The following is an 8,970-nucleotide window of genomic DNA, read 5'->3' on the forward strand; positions in this document are numbered from 1 at the left end:
TCTTCCCTAAATAGTTCTTGCATAATTTGGAGGTGTGATTTGGGTCATTGTCCTGTTGTAGGATGAAATTGGCTCCAATCAAACGCTGTCCACAGGGTATGGCATGGCGTTGCAAAATGGAGTGATAGCCTTCCTTATTCAAAATCCCTTTTACCTTGTACATATCTCCCACTTTACCAGCACCAAAGCAACCCCAGACCATCACATTACCTCCACCATGCTTGACAGATGGCGTCAGGCACTCTTCCAGCATCTTTTCAGTTGTTCTGCGTCTCACAAATGTTCTTCTGTGTGATCCAAACACCTCAAACTTTGATTCGTCTGTCCATAACACTTTTTTCCAATCATCCTCTGTCCAATGTCTGTGTGCTTTTGCCCATATTAATCTTTTCCTTTTATTAGCCAGTCTCAGATATGGCTTTTTCTTTGCCACTCTGCCCTGAAGGCCAGCATCCCGGAGTCGCCTCTTCACTGTAGACGTTGACACTGGCATTTTGCGGGTACTATTTAATGAAGCTGCCAGTTGAGGACCTGTGAGGCGTCTATTTCTCAAACTAGAGACTCTAATGTACTTGTCTTGTTGCTCAGTTGTGCAGCGGGGCCTCCCACTTCTCTTTCTACTTTGGTCAGAGCCTGTTTGTGCTGTCCTCTGAAGGGAGTAGTACACACCGTTGTAGGAAATCTTCAGTTTCTTGGCAATTTCTCGCATGGAATAGCCTTCATTTCTGAGAACAAGAATAGACTGTCGAGTTTCACATGAAAGCTCTCTTTTTCTAGCCATTTTGAGAGTTTAATCGAACCCACACATGTAATGCTCCAGATTCTCAACTAGCTCAAAGGAAGGTCAGTTTTATAGCTCCTCTAAACAGCAAAACTGTTTACAGCGGTGCTAACATAATTGCACAAGGGTTTTCAAGTGTTTTCTAATCATCCATTAGCCTTCTAACACAGTTAGCAAACACAATGTACCATTAGAACACTGGAGTGATGGTTGCTGGAAATGGGCCTCTATACACCTATGTAGATATTGCATTAAAAACAAGACGTTTGCAGCTAGAATAGAATTTAGCACATTAACAATGTATAGAGTGTATTTCTGATTAATTTAATGCTATCTTCATTGAAAAAAACTGTGCTTTTCTTTCAAAAATAAGGAAATTTCTAAGTGACCCTAAACTTTTGAATGGTAGTATATATATATATATATATATATATAGCAAACAAGAAGGCAGCAGCACTCACATAAGAATAATCGACCAGGTGCCCAGCAAAACGTCCCGATCCTCGGACGTATAATAATATATAGAAGAAGAAAATTTGCAGCACTCCAACATGAAAAAGGTGGTGGTTTATTCAATCCAAAACAACAGCAACGTTTCAATCCTACAATAGGATCTTTATCAAGCCTAGTGACACATCTACTCAACAAACTTATATATGGTTGAGACTATTTTACATAATTGGCCTCATTATAATACAATAAAGTGCAAAGTGTATGAAAACATACATAATACATGGTGTACGGTATCATCATAAAAATAAACATGATACAGAAAATACAGAAGTGTGTATGTGACATCGTGAGTAACAATACGTAATATCAAAAACATTAAAAACAACTGATTACATCATAATCATTTATGCAGCAGTGGTGTAAAATCTATCGTCATATCGTCACTCACCAATCAGAACTTCAGATTTAACTAGTCAGTCATTGGTATATGTGTTCGTAAGAGTGTATTGCAGGAATCAGCTGCAGCCCTCGTGGTGATTAAAGTTTGACACATCAGTGTAATCCCCCGAGGCGGAAGTGTATCATCATTCAGCAGCAGAGAGCATCGATCGCATCCATATGATGTAATGCGTGTCAATGCGTTCCACTGAACTGACCCGTATATAACGGCATCATAGGTTGCTAAGCAACTGTTGTAACTCTGTCATGGATACCTATTGACAAGGCTATGTCGGTCAAGAAGTCAATAATTGCAAAAAAATGCAAGAATATTAGTCAATGCTCCTCATGGTAAGTGATGGAGATATTAAGGATATCTAACAGTAACTTTATATCAGTTTTTTAAAGACGATCCACACGTGGGTGCAAAGATCCCTGTTCACAATCAAGTATCCAGAACGATCTTGTTCCCGGAGTTATGGGACCACATAGCTACGTCTTCACGTGTCTAGGATGTCCCATTACCCTCCTCCGTGTAACGGACCCAGATTGTCACATCAGTGACATAATATCTCATAAAGCATAAGTCATAAAAAATATATGAGAATCCTTCTCACTTTTCTTACAAAGGCCTATAATATCTCTATATCACTTTAAACCAAATAGGAGACTAGAAAAAATTCAACAAATAATAAACATATTTTATTGATATAATAAGACTTAATGAATTGAACACAGCCCCGTCAGATATCGTAGCACAGTCATTACTATTTGAAAAAAATCAATCAAAGAAGTTCCGAAATTCTGTTGGGAGTGGTATTCCAATCTAAAAAAATACAAAAAATAAAATTTTTTGTATTTATCAAACATTGACAGTAAATAAGAAATATAGATATTGATGTTAATGTGTCAACGATCATCATACCGAAGAGGACATCTAAAGGACCCAAGGAAAAAGAACATGAGGACATCATAACGCTATTCTATCTACAACGAATTCTACATTAAGCCCACAAGGTTTTAAGGTGTTCAATAAAAATATCCATCTCAATTCTTTTTTGTGTAAAGCCAGATGGCGATCACCGCCAAATTGTGATGGAGGAACATGGTCCAGGATCATGAATGTTAGATCCCTTTCATTGTGACCATATTCCGAAAAATGTTTAGCCACAGGTAAGTCAAGTTTCTTTTTGCGTATAGAGAAACGATGATTGTTTAGACGAGTTTTAAAGGCACAGGTGGTTTCACCCACATATAGGAGGCCACAGGGACACCATAGCACATATATGACCCAGTCTGAGTCACAGGTGAAATTGTGTTTAATTTTAAACTGTTGTCCAGTCACTGGATGTCTAAAAAATTCCCCTTTGCACATCAAGGCACAATTGACACATCTGTAACATGGGATATTACCCGGTTTTAGTGGTTTAAAGATAGGCTGTGTCGCTTTCTTATGTTCTGGCATTCTGGTTTTCACCAGTCTATCTCGAAGATTTTGTGAGCGTCTATAAGACATAAGTGGACCATTATTCAATACATCTATGTGTCCAAAGCTATTGCTGATTATTGGCCAATGTCTATTCATAATCCTGGAAATATCTCCACTTTTGTCATTATAAGTTGAGATAAATGGAATGCGTTTCCGTTTTCCATATACTAACGGTTTTTTAGACTGTAGCAAACTGTCCCTCGCTATACTATCAATCTTCTTTCTATGTGTCCACAGTAATGATTTAGGGTAACCTCTTTGTAGAAAGTTACCAATCATGGTATCTAAAGATATATCAAGATCCTCCTGTCTGTCAGTATTGCGTTTGGCCCTAATCATTTGGCTGTATGGCAAGGACCTTACCATACTTCTTGGATGACAACTATCAAATCGTAGCAAAGTGTTCCTATCGGTCTCTTTAGTGTACATTTTAGTTCTAATTGTATTATTAACAATGGATACAGTAACATCCAAAAATTGGATATTATCCATAGAGTGTATCATAGTAAATTGGATATCATCATCTATCGAATTAAAAAACTGGTGAAAATCAGTTAATGTAGTGACAGTGTCAGTCCAAATGAGGAAGATGTCATCTATGTATCGCCACCACCTCAAAACATGTGAGAAGTGGTGGGATACATAGACCGACATCTCCTCAATATTGTCCATGAAAATATTGGCGTACGTGGGAGCCATATTGGATCCCATGGCCGTTCCTTTCAACTGAATGTAATAACTATCTTTAAATAAAAAATAGTTAGATGTCAAAATAAGTTCTACTAATGACATAATAAACTCACAAGTAGCATTGTCATAGTCTGCAGTCATCAATTTAGGTCGTACAGCATCAAGCCCCTTGTTATGATCAATGGAGGTATAAAGAGATGTAACATCAAAGGAGACTAAAATAGACCCCTCTGGTAGTTTTATAGATTTGAATTTTTGCAAAAAATCAGTGGTGTCCCTGATATAAGATTTGGAGTTAATAGCAAAATTTCTCAGCACTTTGTCCACAAAGATAGAGATATTGCTCATTAATGAACCCCGGCCAGATACAATTGGGCGACCTGGAGGGTTCATTAAATCTTTGTGGATTTTTGGCAATAAATACAGGCAAGGAGTAACAGGAAATTCAATAATGAGGAATTTATATAGCATTTGATCAATTATGCCTTCCTCTAATGCTGTCTTAATAAGTGAAGTGATCCTCTTTGTAATATCCTGTCTAGGATCATTTTTTAGTACTCTATATACATTGGTATCTGCTAGTTGTCTATAGCATTCTCTCATGTACATATCTGAATCCATAACCACGATTGCTCCACCTTTGTCAGCAGGTTTTATAATGAGATCGTGGTTATGGATCAACTCATCTAATGCCAACATGTCAAGAGTAGTCATATTAGGCTGTTTAAAGCCCAATTCACATGTTTGGGACCTGAGTAAAGCAATGTCTTTCTGTACAAGTTCTCTAAAGGTTTCTATCGCATGTGATGTTATAGGAGGTTGGAACACACTCTTATTAAATAATCCCAATTTTTTAAGTGATAGTATCGGAAGAGTATCATGAACTACTGTATTAACCGGTTGTGTCTCAAACCATACCTTCAATTTAATAGCTCTAACAAAACTATATATATCCAACTCTAATTGAAACCAATCAATATGTTGATTAGGGCAAAATGACAATCCTTTTGATAGTAATTGTAATTGTGTATGAGACAACTGATGCTGGGAGATATTTACCACTGTTGTTTGGGCAGAGTCCTCTTGTTGCTGTCTTGCACCGGTTTCTGCCCTTTCTGATGAGTAGATTTTTGAAAACGGGTTCTTCCTTCCTCTACTTCTCCTGCGACCTGCTCGTCTGGTTTTCTTCTTTTTGATTTGTCCAATGGACTGGAATCTAAAAAATCTTGATAATTTTTTGGAAGATATTTCTTAGTATGTCCTTGATTACGGGAATCGCCTTTATTGAAAGCCGGTTCATTGCTTCTTTTGTTGTCACGTCTAAAGGCACCATCAGCATAGTTGAGGGAATTGTCCCATGTATAAACACGTCCCGTTGAATAATCTGTTTGATCACGGAACCATTTCTTCTTTTTGGTTTCTTCTATGTCCATCCTTACTTTGTTGAGCGTCATACGTAATTTATCCATGTGGGTATTGAAATCTTCTATTTGTATCAACGTTTTGAGTGTGTTCTCCAAATCTTGTACTTTCACTCTTAAAGATCTCAGATCTCTCTGCAAAAAGTCCATATTGAGTAATATAGTTTCCAAAGCATATTTGCTTGCGAGTTGTTCATTTTTACTCCTGAACTCTTCGTGTTGCATATGCATAGTTGGTTTGAGTAGGATTCTCATCCCCCGTGGGATCATGTTGTTCCTATAGTATTGTCCCAATGTGAGTAGATGTAATTCAACATTAATCAAACGTCGTGACTCGAATTCCAGATTTCTCTTGATGTCAGTTATAGAAGGAACGCTTAAAAATGACACATCACCCTCCGCTCCACTCAGGATTCTCTCAATGTCCTCTTCAGTAAAAACAGCAGTGTTGGATGAAACATTCCCAGCAGGTATATTAGCCTGCTCCATGTTTAAAGAGTAAATGATGGTTGAAAAACGTGGTGCAAGCTAATGGAATCCAGATATAGCAAACAAGAAGGCAGCAGCACTCACATAAGAATAATCGACCAGGTGCCCAGCAAAACGTCCCGATCCTCGGACGTATAATAATATATAGAAGAAGAAAATTTGCAGCACTCCAACATGAAAAAGGTGGTGGTTTATTCAATCCAAAACAACAGCAACGTTTCAATCCTACAATAGGATCTTTATCAAGCCTAGTGACACATCTACTCAACAAACTTATATATGGTTGAGACTATTTTACATAATTGGCCTCATTATAATACAATAAAGTGCAAAGTGTATGAAAACATACATAATACATGGTGTACGGTATCATCATAAAAATAAACATGATACAGAAAATACAGAAGTGTGTATGTGACATCGTGAGTAACAATACATAATATCAAAAACATTAAAAACAACTGATTACATCATAATCATTTATGCAGCAGTGGTGTAAAATCTATCGTCATATCGTCACTCACCAATCAGAACTTCAGATTTAACTAGTCAGTCATTGGTATATGTGTTCGTAAGAGTGTATTGCAGCAATCAGCTGCAGCCCTCGTGGTAATTAAAGTTTGACACATCAGTGTAATCCCCCGAGGCGGAAGTGTATCATCATTCAGCAGCAGAGAGCATCGATCGCATCCATATGATGTAATGCGTGTCAATGCGTTCCAGCTAGAATAGAATTTAGCACATTAACAATGTATAGAGTGTATTTCTGATTAATTTAATGCTATCTTATTTGAAAAAAAGTGTGCTTTTCTTTCAAAAATAAGGAAATTTCTAAGTGACCCTAAACTTTTGAATGGTAGTATATATATATATATATATATATATATATATATATATATATATATATATATATATATATATGTATATATAATATATATATATATATATATATATATATATACATATGCACATACACACACAAACACACACTCACGAGTCATGTATACACACATAATGGGTCTTATACAAATACTTATAGCTAAATATATGGACATACAGGCCCAAATATATCCACGTAGGCACATATATACACAGAACAGATAGTTACCTGCAGTCCTATGTAACACCACAGATAACACAGTGATAACTCTCTGAGTACAGATAATGTAGTAGATGTTATCTGCAGTCCTATGTAACACCACAGATAACACAGTGATAACTCTCGGAGTACAGATAATGTAGTAGATGTTACCTGCTGTCCTATGTAACACCACAGATAACACAGTGATAACCCTCTTACTACAGATAATGTAGTAGATATTGCCTGCAGTCCTATGTAACACCACAGATAACACAGTGATAATTCTCTGAGTACAGATAATGTAGTAGTGTTACCTGCAGTCCTATGTAACATCACAGATAACACACAGTGACAACTCTCTGATTACAGATAATGTATTAGTGTTACCTGCAGTCCTACGTAACACCACAGATAACACACAGTGGCACATGCAATATTGTTGGAATACACATCCGCCATACATATACGGATAGTGTTAAGAGGTTAAAGGGATTGTCCGGGTTTAAACTTTTTATGTTGCAGCAGGAGAGGAGGGCTTCAAATAAAAAAGCAGCCCATACTTACCAGGGCCGGCGTCAGCACCCGGCTAACCCAGGCGAGTGCCGGGGCCCATTACCCTTGGGGGGCCCACTCGGCCGCAGGGTGCTGACGCTGCCGTCGTCACGGCATCACTGTCCATATATGGACAGTGATGTCAGGAGCAGAGCAGGAGTCCTGGGGCAGAGTGCTAGTAGTTTTCTGCCCGGGACTATGGCTTTGGGGCTGCCTCGGAAAACACTGTCCATATATGGGCAGTGATGTGAGGGGCTGCTCCTGAAGCGGAATCCCCACCCAGAGTGTCGGCAATGCTCTGGCTGGGGATTCCACTCCTAGAGGGAACCCCAAAAGGTGCAACTACCAGGGAGGGGTTCTGTGTGGAACTACCAGGGAGGGGGGCTGTGTGACACTACCGGGGAGGGGGGCTGTGTGACACTACCGGGGAGGGGGCTGTGTGGCACTACCTTGGAGTGGGCGCTGTGTGGCACTACCTTGGAGGGGGCGCTGTGTGGCACTACCATGAAGGGGAGCTGTGTGGCACTACCTGGGAGGGGGCTGTGTGGCACTACCTGGGAGGGGGGCTGTGTGGCACTATCTACGAAGGGTGCTAAACTTATGGGGGTACAAATTGGGGGCCTAACTTCTATATGGGGGCAGAAAGTGAAATTTTCTGCCATTTTACTGCCGCCGTGAGTTCCCCCACAAAGGGGCCTACTAAGTCTTCTGTCGCCCAAGGGCCCACATAAACCTGGAGACGGCCCTGATACTTACCTCTCTCCTCCCAGACGTTCCTGCGCTGGGGGTTTCTGTCATCTCTGTTCTGTGTGTACACAGAGTGACTGCAGCGGTGACATCACGTCGACAGTACATCAGCACTGCAGCTAATTACTGGTCCCAGCTGAACACCGCTGAGGCTATTAATAGGCTGCAGCGATGATGGTGTACGGTCAACATGATGTCACCCGCTATATACAAACAGAGAAGAGATCTGACGGGAGACCCCAGCGCAGGAACGTCTGGGAGGAGATAGGTAAGTATAAGTTATTTTTTTAATTTTAACTCCTCCTGCTGCTTCAACAAAATGTTTAATTTTTATTCCGGACAACCACTTCAAAGGCTATGCACACCTTTGAAATCGTTTTGTTTTTTTTAAATAATCAGTGTGTTTTGTGCAACTTTCTAAATAAATACTTTTTATTAAAAACTATTTTTATTTTTTGAGATACAGCTGCTTTGTATTCTGTATACAGAGCAGCCGTATCTAGTGCTGAGTCCTGAATCTGTCAGGCCAGTGGGACTGACGGGTTCAGTGTCAGCAGGTCCTTGTTTCTGACACGCAGGACCCGCTGACACTGAACCCATCAGTCCCACTGACCTGATGGACTCAGGTCTTAGCGCTAGATACGGCCGCTCTGTATACAGAATACAAAACAGCTGTATCTCAAAAAGTAAAAATAGTTTAATAAGGCTCGGTTCACATGTGCGTCAGGGCTCCGTTCCCTCGGTGTCTCCACCAGCCCTGCAAACACACAGGAAGCGCGGTGTCTCCTCACTGTCTTGTGTCCTGAATGATGTCATCACACCTGTCTCG

This window comes from Rhinoderma darwinii, chromosome 3 (genome assembly GCF_050947455.1).
Source record: "Rhinoderma darwinii isolate aRhiDar2 chromosome 3, aRhiDar2.hap1, whole genome shotgun sequence".
Classification (NCBI taxonomy): domain Eukaryota; kingdom Metazoa; phylum Chordata; class Amphibia; order Anura; family Rhinodermatidae; genus Rhinoderma; species Rhinoderma darwinii.